The following is a 12,046-nucleotide window of genomic DNA, read 5'->3' as shown; positions in this document are numbered from 1 at the left end:
TAGAGACCTTTAATGTAAAACCTATGGTTTTAGTCAGTCTAAAAGGGGGTTAGGATAGGTTGACAAGTTTTGTCCTGAACTAATATCATTACATTAAATGCCCTTGACTTGCTTGGCTCCACAGTTAGAAATATGATACCTAAAACTCAGCCATTCTCTACACATTAAAGCTGATGTTTCTCTTAAGACATACTATCAGTGTTATTTCAGTTCCTGACCACATGTTACTTCATCTGGTTTGGTCATCACCAAGGTTGACTTGCAAGGAAGAAGCATTACCAAGACTGCACTCTGTCAAGACCTTTGAATTCTCACTTATGTATTGATCTATCCGTCCATCCATCCATCCATCCATCCATTCATCCACTCATCTATCCATCCATCCATCCATCCATCCATTCACCCACCCACTCACACATCCATCCAACTAACCATATGCACCTTATAAACTACAAGGTGTTGTGTCATGATTGATTTTGTGATAATAAAAAGCTATAAAACTTCTTTATTTAGAGATTTTTCAATCTAATAAGTAAGCCTAAGTCAAACACATATGGGAAGCACATATGAAATGCTGAGGAAGTTGAGACACCATGTATTTGAAGAAGCACATGTCCTGCCTCCTTTCAGACAGCTTTTCTTCTGATCTCACTGCATCCATTCCATACCATTACTATAGATTCCATAATTCTTTCCTTTGGACCCTTAACACCCACTGTGGGAATATTATTCATCAGATAGTAAAATCTTGAAACTTAATAAAACAAACATAGAAGAGATTCATGATTAACACTAGCACAATAGTGCCCTTCGATCAAACAGTTGCTTTACTAAATGCCAACAATCTCCAGTTTCTAGCAATAAAACATGATTTCATCTGCTTTCAGCACTGTTGGAATGCCTCTACTGTAGCCTTTAGTCAGAGGAGATGTAATTATGGCTCTACTTTCACTGATATCGGACGCTGTAAGTGGACATTCAGAACAATTAGAAAGAAGAATGTCTCGAAGAATAGTCAAGAGAAAGAAGACTGTTGACCTTTCAATGAGAGAACCCAGCTAAGGAGGTGTGGGATATTAGATATAGGTTTCCTATGTGCCTGGTGAAATGTTTTGAGAAAAACTGTAGAAGCTATGAATAGGCGAAAGCCTTTCAGTAGAAGCAGGCACGATGATGAAAGGGATCATATCATTTCCTTGCTCAAGGCTACCCAGTGATGTCTCACTGCCATTAGAATGAATCTCTTCAGAGGAACTGGCAGAGTCCGCAGTAGGAGACCACACATTTTCCTACTCTTTGCCTTGACATTTAAGGCTCTGCAGGATCAGGCCTTTGATACCTTTTCAACTTCATCTCCTCCACATCCTTGTTCGCTAATCTCCAACTGCAGAAACCATCTTTCCCCAGCCCGAGTCCTCTCAAACATTCTTCTTGCCTTTACACCTGCTGTTCCTTCTTCCTGGGAGTTTCCCACACTCCATCTTTGCAGAATGGATCCTCTCTTATTGTTCAGAAGTATCTCTGGCCACTCAGTCTAGAGAAGCCCCTCTATTCTCACTTCTCTCCCCCCAGACCATCCACTGTGTATCCTCGCGGCTACGTTAGATTTTCCTTATGACTCATTTTGCCACTGTAAAGTACTTTACAATTATTATAAATTATAATTATTTGCTATTGTAAATTATTGTAAATCTGTTTATTAGTGTTTCTGCTGATTGTTGTTTCTCTTGTTTATTGAGAAGCAGTGGTTAAGAACAGACTCTGGGGGTGCCTGGGTGGCTCAGTGGGTTGCGCGTCCAACTTTGGCTCAGGTCATGATGTCAAGGGGTTCCTGAGCTCGAACCCCACATTGGCCTCTCTGCTGGCAACTCAGAACCTGGAGCCTGCTTTGGATTCTGTGACTTCTTCTCTCTCCGCCCCTCCCCTGGTCGCACTCTGTCTCTGTCTCTCACAAAATAAATCAAAAACGTTTAAAAAAATTTTAAAAAAGAAGAGACTCTGGAATCGGCCTGAGTTCGAACCCCATCTCTACCACTTATTGTTTGGGTGACTATAGGCAAGTTGCTTAATTTCCCTGGGCTTCAATTTCTTCACGAATAAAACTGGGATACAAATAGTAACTACCTCATAAGCTTGTTGTGAGAATTAAATGAACCAATGAAAATAAATCACTTAGAAGAGAGCCTGGCACAGCTTTCAATAAGTTCGTAGCAGTAGGAAAAGCAGTAGCAGTACCAGTAGTAATTGTAGCAGCTGCAATAGTAGGAGCCTCTTCCATCAGAACTGTAAGAATAGGAATTTAATCCTTTAGTTGGAAGTGAAATCCCTAGTATCTAGCAAGGCATTTGGCAATAGTGGATACTCAAATCAATATTGGTTGAATAAATGTTTTACAGTGGAGCGTCTAGGGAAAGATAAGAAATTTCCAGGGGACTAGACCTAGAAAAGCAATTTAAGCCAGTGATGAAAAGAAAGTCATTATTACATAACGATAGGGGAGAGACTGAAACGTGTTGTTAGCACAATTAGCTGTAACCTGATATTAATGAGGACAAGGTGGTAGGTTTGACACCTTTGTACGTTCCACTTAGGTTTGTTCTCCGTTGTGACCCTTTACTTGGCATTCCCACTGCTATTAAGCTGCCTTATGCATCGATGTCTGGAATCAGGAAGAAAGAGAACAAAGAAATAAACATCCTCCCGTGGCGACTAAGGAAAATTCATCTGGAAGTGCATTCCTAATAAATAGTGGGCTGATTCTTGGCCTTGGCAACATGACAAGAAGTTTCAGTGCTACCTTTCCACCGAGTTCCAACTCCCTAGCACCTGGGATCCCAGACCAATAATATTGCCAGCGCTGAACATCTCCCGCCTGAGACTGAAGCTGGAATTTGAGAAATTGGGAATGTTTACCGTCTTCTCCTGTCCTGAAATAACGTTAGCTGCCACCAGGTGGTACTAGGTAAGCACAGCCAAACAGGAAAGTGCAAGCTCATTATATACACAATTGCTTAGAGTCACAAAAAGTTGTTTTCCTTTAGCATAATTTCTAGAAATATAAATATTGTGTAGGACAGAATACACATAACTCTTGGTTTGGACTTTTAAGATGTTTGTTTATCTCTAAAATTCAAATTGTGCTGAGATTTAGGAGAAAACGTCATGTTTCTGTGACTAAGATTTTCATACCAGGGAAGCTTTATGTTTTGCTCAGTGAGTCATACGATTTCAGGGCTCCAGGAAAAGTCTACCTTTTCCCTAGGACATTTACCTGGCACGTCGCCAGAAGCTTGTCTTCTTTGACTTTTCTTGCTTGATTCATGGCTACATGTTTCTGCCTGCCTCCATTCACTCATCTGGGAAACAGGGATAGAAATATGTGCAATACCAGGTTCTACACGTGTGAAAACATGTCAATGTTAATCATTGTCATTATCATCCTTGTGGACCTTTCCAACTAATCTTTAGGGACAAAACACTTCCAGGTCATTTTTCGTTTGTTTGTTTTTGAAACGAGTGTAATCCCCTTTACAACCATTTCTACAATGGCAAATGGGTCCACACTAGCCATCTGCAATGCCGGCAGACAGCGACAAGAAGCATCATGAGAAAAAATAATTTCCACTGGCTGAACACAAGCTCTTTGTCACTTTTTATTTATTTTTTTTTATAAGGCTCTCTTCATTCCTGACCCTTTGATGACACTACTACTTGTTCAAAGCTGAGGGCATCTATCAACACGGGCCTTGAGATACAGACTTTCCCTCTCATTGAGATAATTAAATGACATCTTATTTTCTTGATTTCAAACACAAATAGCCTAACTCTTACATCTAGTTTGAGTAACTGTCCCCCTCTATTTGCTTTCTTGCTCATAGGTCCACTTTTCCAAGCATAGATCTTCAATATTCTTTCCAAAAAATTTATCTCCTCTTTCCTTTCTCTCTGTTCTTCTTTACTTTTCTGAGAATTTTCTGCTCCAAACTGTTATTATCAGAGGGATTATGCTTAATTTACCAAAAAGAATCAATGATTTTATGAGAGAAATGTACACTTTGCTTAGCCCAATTGCTTGCACTGAAACACCTAGTAAATACCTACAACTATTTCCAGCAAAGGTTTCTGCTGTGACCACAGAAACACTTCATTATATCAGAGGTTCTTTAAAGTTTTCTTTTTCTGGGGAAGTAGATAGGTGACCCAAGGTCAAGGTGGGATAAGGGAGAGATAAGTGGAGGTAAAATAGGTTCTCCTAAAGAGTACATTTCACGTTATCAAGTATCTCTTAGTGAAATTGGTTCAAATTCCTAATCTTATTTAAAAATTCAATAATTAAAGAAGGATTTTGATCAACAAACTAGCGCCACTTTATACCCTTAAAATGAAAGCACAGAATTTCCCTTCCTGCCTTTCTCAACCCATTTACTAGCTCAACTTAACAGGCTTTGCAAAAGGCAGCCACCAAACATCATATTTTATGATAGCATGGCTTTTTATTTTTTTCTAGACTCCATATGTTTGGCTTAAGGCAACATGGGTATTTTCTCATTTCATTTTCTTCTGGGCAATATGACAATAATAATTCATTTATTTTGTTATACCTCTAAGGGATAGCTCAGCTGAAGCCAATAAAAGTCAAAGTTATCATTTACATGGGTATATGGTCCATTTCTGACAATCCTCAAGACCACAGCTTGAGATTTATTTTTTTAAACATCAATTTTATATGTATATTTAAGTTTCCCCTTCCAAACTAAACAGATATGAAATCCCAAGGAAAGCTAACCATGCGTGGCTGTACACAGTTGCATTCAAATGGATGGTCTAATGGCTGAGGTAATAAATATATAATCGGATCACTGATATTTATTAAGGGCAAAAGAATAGCCAAGAGACTGTGGCAAGTTACGAAGGGCATAACCTGTAAGAGTGAGACCTGCTCATTCATCCTCACTGAGAAGATTTCTAGCTAATTTATTGAAATACATTTTTGCTTACTTTCAGTATGCATGCTTGTCCTCTGTTAGGCACAGCGGAAGGTGGGTGAGAAATTTAATAGGGTTTTGATTAATTAAGAGAACAGAAGAGTGTCATGTTACAGGATTGTATTGCATGGAAGTCAGTCTTTAGCAGCAACCTGCTGAGTCTGGCATTAGGGCAGTTAGATTATCCTTCCTCATTCTCTAGCATTTCCTTCTTTCTAGTGTTTAGCTCTGCCTGTAGATTGAGCCCTCTCTGCGCTTGATATATCCTGAAAACATGCTGCTCCTATTCTAGCTGGGCTGAAAGAAAATGACATCAAATACAGAATAACGTCCCAGCTACGATGGATGAAGCAGAGGCTCTGTAGTCCAATGACCCCAGAACTGAAACCTGACTGTGCACTTCACTAGCCTTCGGCTTGGGGAAATTCACTTAGTTTTTCTGAAACTCAGTGTTCGCATCTGTCACGAGTCTCACCTTACTAACAACAGTAATGGCACTAATTCCCAGCTCATCAGGTTTCTGTGACAGTGAAATGAGAAAACCTTTAAAAATCATGTAGCACCTGCCATCTCATTCGCAGCTAGGATATATTACTTCTCTAGGTGGAGGAAAGGCTTGTCATATTTCACAATTGTGTCTGGTATTTATCTTTATCATGAGTTTTGAATGATGACAACATTGTTCCAAAGAATCTCTGTTGCAATTGCCTTGTAGATGTAGTTTCATAAAAGGGCACTTTTTTTTTTTTGCATTGGATCAAAGAAAAAATCAGAAGGGGAAAAGCAAATCTTCAAAGCAAAACCTGCTGGCTAACAATACCCTGATTTTACTCACTTAAACTGCTAAATTCAAGTAAGCAACCAAGGGCCAGAAGTCCCAAACATGCACTTGAATCAAAACATTGACCAAAAGTGTGATTTCTCCTCCTTTCTTCTCAATTAGCATGGAAAAATGTTAAAGGTGATAATAATATATTATAGATAAGGTTTCTTATGTTATTTTGTTTTTTAAAAAAAGATGCCTTTATTATCTGTAGAGAATTGCCAGGAAATTCAGCTCAGCCCTCAAAAATAATTAAACATGTTATGAAAAGAATATTTTGTATTGATGATATGTTTATTTTTTGTTTTAGAGAAAAAGTTCATGAGTGGGGAAGAGGGGAAGAAAGAGATGGGGGGAAGAGAGAGAGAGAAAGAGAGAGAGAGAGAGAGAGAGAGAGAGAGAGAGAGAGAGAATCTTAAGTAGGCTCCATGCTCAGCATGGAACCTGATGCAGGGCTGGATCCCACAACCCTGGGATCGTGACCTTAACTGACCAAGCCACCCAGGTGCCCTGAATTGATGATTTTAGAAAACTAAGTTAAAAAAGTTTCCTGACATATATAACTCCTACTCCTCCATATTTAAGACTTTTTTCTGTCTATTTTGAGGACCATGCCCCCACCCACAATAGCATCCTGGACTTTTCCTCCATAATATTAACCATCATGGTAATGGATTAAATGCTAATATAGTTATTTAAAATCTTGGGGCACCTGGGTGGCTCAGTCGGTTAAGCGTCCGACTTCGGCTCAGGTCGTGATCTCACGGTCCGTGAGTTCGAGCCCCGTGTCAGGCTCTGTGCTGACAGCTCAGAACCTGGAGCCTGCTTCTGATTCTGTGTCTACCTCTCTCTCTGACTCTCCCCCCATTCATGCTCTGTCTCTCTCTGTCTCAAAAATAAATAAACAAATGTTAAAAAAAAATTAAAAAAAATCTAACTCATTAGCTAAAGGGCAATATCTTTAAGAGTAGGAGTCAAGCCCATTCACTAATTCATTCCCAAAATCCAGAAAGGAGCTGGGCACATAGTAGACCCTTAAGAAAAGTTCAGAGAGGCAGAACAGACCATGGTAAGGAGCTACCTTTAGATTTAGAAAGACTTGGATTTGAACCTGGATAAAACTCTATACTCTGCATAGAGTTTGGTTTTCTTTTTGATAAAATGAGAATCATACTTATGTTGTGGAGCTATTATAAAGCATAAAAGAGGGGAGCTGGGGTGGCTCAGTGGGTTAAGTGTCCAACTCTTGATTTTGGCTCAGGTCATGATCTCGTGGTTTGTGAGATTAAGCCCTGCATCAGGCTCTGCATTGACAGTGTGGAGCCTGCTTGGGATTCTCTCTCTCTCTGTCTCTCTCTCTCTGCCCCTCCCCTGATTGCTCTCTGTCTCTCCCTCTCTCTCTCTCAAAATAAATAAAATAAACATTTACAAAGTGTAAAAAAATAATGTACTTCAAACACAGAAGATTTTATCTGATATGTGTCAAATGTTTCATAATAATTGCTATCAATATCATAATTCTAACATAGTAGATATATGTAGAATTGATTATGTAATGTGAGGAACGAGGATCAGGCTTGGTACTATTGAAGCTTTTCAAATTCATCATCCCACTTTACAACTCCATCCATACACCTTTTGAAAATCTACATCCATCTTCCTGGTCCCTCTGAAACGTCAACAGAATTTATCTTACAACAGCAAATGCAATGCCAGTGAAATGTAATATTGTAAAGAGTCTAATTCCAATCCTGTTATCAATTAATATTTTGAAGGGCAAAATATATTGTTGTTAGCAGCACTTTGTGTCTATCAGGAATATAAAATTATTCAGCTTTGTAATGATTATTATAGTAATTATTCACGGTGATAAATCTTCATTCAAATGCCAGAGGGCTAGTAAAAGATTGAATTCAGGGATTTCATTTTGCCCTTCATTTTATTTCTGAAATTTGCATTCCTTTTTGCATTTTATGTCCTTAGCCACACCAGTGAGGCTTTACCATCAAACCATTGATGTTCCTGAGTGTCTACAACTTTGTAGTTCAAGTCCATTCCTATGGTTAAATATTGGAGAAAAAAATAAAAACCTAATGTGATCCTTTTGAAGAAATATGATTCTTAAGATATATGAGAAAAAAAGTGCCAAAGAAGATTTCAAAATTCCTGTGTCTGTGTTGATGGCTTTGACCACTTCACACTTCTGAATATGAATTTTGCTCATTCTAAAACTACAATTCTCCTGTAAGAGGATACAAAGAGGAAGACCTTTGGGCTTTTTCTCATTACCGTCATAGTGATACTGTGATAACCATTATAAGTACCATCTACTAAACAATTTTGGAGCATGCCGGTCACAGACCTCACTCCCCGTCCTTCAGCTAACTGGGGGAAAGATGCAGCCTAATCTTTCTTTGGCTGCAATGGCTAACATGATTTCAGGAGTGTAGGAAAGCACTGCCCATTAAGAATGTGGTGTGCGTCACATTCCTCTTACTTTTTTGAACCAAGTGCAATTTCTCTTTGTTTCTTTTTGCTGGGAGTTGCGGGTGGGCAGGCATGGGATCACGTGCCAGAGATCCCACGTTTCAGACATGGGATCAGGTGCCAGAGATTCAGTGATAAACCAGGAAAGATGAACAGTAACCAAAAGTGAAAGGTTAGCAAACAGTTATCAACTAACATCCTAAACTCCACAGGCTTGAAAAGTAAACCTAAGGACATTGTACTTTATTTGCCTTTCCAAGAAAAAAAGAGAAGGACAGAAAGAAAGAGAGAGATTAGAAAAAAAAAGAGAAAGAAATCCTAATGACCAACAAAGAATCTGTTTACATATTCTTCTACCTAACCAAGTCCCATGCAAATTACATGTGTAATTACATTTAGATGGTACAGCTGCTGTTACTCCTTCCTCACAGTGTTTATTTGTGAGTTTCAAAGGTTTCATAAGAGGCCTTGAAAGGAAAAAGTAAATGTTTTGAAAAGGAGTTACAATTTGTCAGCAGTAATCCTTCCCTGGATAGGGAAAGAAAGGCAAATCCTGGTAGATCAGAGAATTGTGGCTTTCAAAAATAATAGCTTTGCCCTGAAATTCAATCTGCTAGTATCATCTTTCCAAGCAATACCTCTGTGAATTCAATTTCTTTGTCATTTGTTACAGTAAGAAGCAAAATGGTCCAAAAGAGAATTGTTTGCAGTAAGCACAGAGATATTCTGAACAAAGATAGAATTTGAGAGCATGCAAAAACATGGAGGAACAAACAACATTTGTTACTCCGGCACTCTGAGTCACCTCATCTGACAGCTTTGTGTATTGATAGCAGAGGAAGAAGAAATCGGATTTATTGGAGAGGGTGGACATGATACTGGATAGGGTGGAATTTGTGACCAGCATCTTACGGTTCCATACTTGGGGCCTGGAAACAATTCGTATATTGCATACAGCGTAATGAGAGAAGGTGGGCATAGGTCTTCTGAAAATTTTTATGCTGCAAGGAAACCACAAACCCGGTGCTGCCACAGGCCAATTTGTCTTACTGGTGCCATGTAATCCCCTACCTGAACACGTCAAGGAGATGTTCCCTAGTGCCAAAAGATGGTGGTCACATGTGCAACAACAGAATGCTCGTTAACTAGGAAATGAGGACCAGGGATCCCCATGTAACACGGCCAGTGGACCCGGTAATGAAACACAGTTGTATGGCTCTTGGAAAATGAACCATCCCTTATGGATGAAACAGATTTTTCCAAAGATCTGGTAATGTAATATTAAGTGTAGACTCTTAAATGATGGATGAAACCAATTTAAAGGTGGCAGAATTAGTCTCAAATAATATGGTTTAAAACACGTAAAAGGAAGCAGTGTGTTTATTCCTGATTCATCAGTTCTATTATACCTTCCTTATTGACTGTTTGGATATATGTAAAGCAAAGGGTCCATAGCTTGGCACACAGTGGACATATACTGAATGGTAGAAATCTTTATTTTTCCTACTATTATGATCTTTTTCTTACTAGAATCATATGACCTCAACACATGAATCATTTTTATGCTTCTAAATAGAGATCTTAATTCATAACTCTCCCTAATATTCATCCACTTCACGCTGTTTTATATTAATCTTAAAGATATGAATTAATGTTGAATCCTTTTGTCTAGACCTGTAACTTACAAGCAGCCATCCAGTGACACTCTGAGGGCAACTTTATTGCGCTTAAGGAGAGAAATTTAACTGTAGAGTATTCTACCAGTAGGATAACATCAGCATTTTCTTATAGGTAAATAGTTTCATCAAAATGTTGTACTGCTTAAATTCTGTGATGACCTCAATTTTCAGGGACATCATCAGATGAGTCTCAAGTTTGTGTGTGTGTGTGTGTGTGTGTGTGTGTGTGTGTTTTGTTCCTGATAAAAATGTTCCATTCAATGTACAGATCAGTTAGAAATCATCTGGTTTAATTTTTAATGTTTATTTATTTTTGAGAGAGAGAGAACGAGAGAGACAGAGACAGAGTGTGAGTGGGGTAGGGGTACAGAGAAGGAGACGCAGAATCTGAAGCAGGCTCCAGGCTCTGAGCTGTCAGCACGGAGCCCAAAGCGGGACTCGAACCCACAAACTGCAAGATGATGACCTGAGCCGAAGTCGGACGCTTAACTGACTGAGCCACCCAGGCACCCCATGCTGTCTTCCTTTTCTTATAAGATCCGGACGCCATCATGGAAGCTTCACCTTGTAGACCTGATCACCTTCCAAAAAGTTCTACCTCCAATTAGCAGCGTATTAGGGCTTCAACATATGAATTTTGGAGACATACAAACAACCCATACATAGCAGTCTGGTGGGATGCTGTGGATCAAATGTTTGTATCCCTCCTGCCCCCCAAAATTCATGTCTTTGTCACATGCAAAATACATTCATTTCGCCCCAAGAGTCCCCAGATCTTAACTTGTTCTAGCATCCATTTTAAACTCTAAGTCTTGTCTAAATATCTAAATCAGATATGAGAGAGATTGGAAGTAGGATTCATCTGGAGACAAAGCTCCTCTCCATCTAAGAGTCTGTGAAATCCAACAAGTTATATGCTTCAAAAACACAATGATGGGAGAGATGGAGGAGAGAGACTCCCGTTCCAAAAGGGGGAAGCAGGGAAGAAGAAAGGAGTGATGGGTCCCAAGTAAGTCCGACACCTTGAAAGGCAAACTCCATGAGATCTTAGGACTGGCAACCATCTACTTTGGCTCAGTGTTCTACCTTCCAGACTCCCTGGGGTGGCAATGGCACCCCCGCAACTCAACGGATCCTGCCCACACTACAGCCCTCTACCAGGCACGGACTGTGCTCCAGGGCTCTGAGTGGTCCTATCCACAGAGCTTCTGTCAGAGCCTAAGAAAACCCAAACCATGGCCTTGATGATCTCTGAATTGCCTTCAGGAGCCTTCTTCCCTTGTCTTGTAAAAACACCCATTTGCAGCTTTCCTCCATTAGGTCCCTTCTCTTCCCCCTTCTCTTCCCCGCTCAGCTCAAATTGGCAGTTTCCTGCTGGGGTGGCTGATGAATTCTGTGGTTCATCCCCACACGAATCTCTTTGACCAATGGTCGGTTCTTCCACACCTTTAGGGTTGTCTTCCACACACACTTTCTACTTTTCTTTTTAATGTGGACAGGCTGAGAATTTTCCAAATCTTTAAGTCCTGCTCCCTTTTGGCTCAACAATTCCGTCTTCATTTTTCTCATCTCTTACCAAGCTGTTCCTTCAACATCTCGCTTAGAAATCTCCCCAGCTAAATATCCAATTTGGTCACTCATCAGTTCTAGCTTCCACATGCAGTATGCCCTTTGCTTTTCCATAAGCTGTTGTCTCAAGGTTATATGCCTTTTGTCTAGAATTGTGCATGGCATTAGGGACAAAGAGGGGCCTGGTATCTCTGCTGCCAGTCTCTGTTGTCTTATTCTTTTTTAAAATTTTTTTAATGTTTTTTTATTTTTGAAGGAGAGAGAGATAGAGTGTTTGCAGGGGAGGGGCAGAGAGAGAAGAGGACACAGAATCCAAAACAGGTTCCAGGCTCTGAGCTGTCAGCACTGAGCCTGACACGGGGCTCAAACCCATGAGCTGTGAGATCATGACCTGAGCCAAAGTCAGATGCTTAACTGACTGAGCCACCCAGGCGCCCTTGTTTTTTATTCTTAAAACAATTTTTTGGTGTTGTGGTCAAATACACATGATATAAAACTTGCCA

Source organism: Prionailurus viverrinus, chromosome B1 (assembly GCF_022837055.1).
Source record: "Prionailurus viverrinus isolate Anna chromosome B1, UM_Priviv_1.0, whole genome shotgun sequence".
Taxonomy (NCBI): domain Eukaryota; kingdom Metazoa; phylum Chordata; class Mammalia; order Carnivora; family Felidae; genus Prionailurus; species Prionailurus viverrinus.
Note: the sequence above shows the minus strand (reverse complement) of the source record.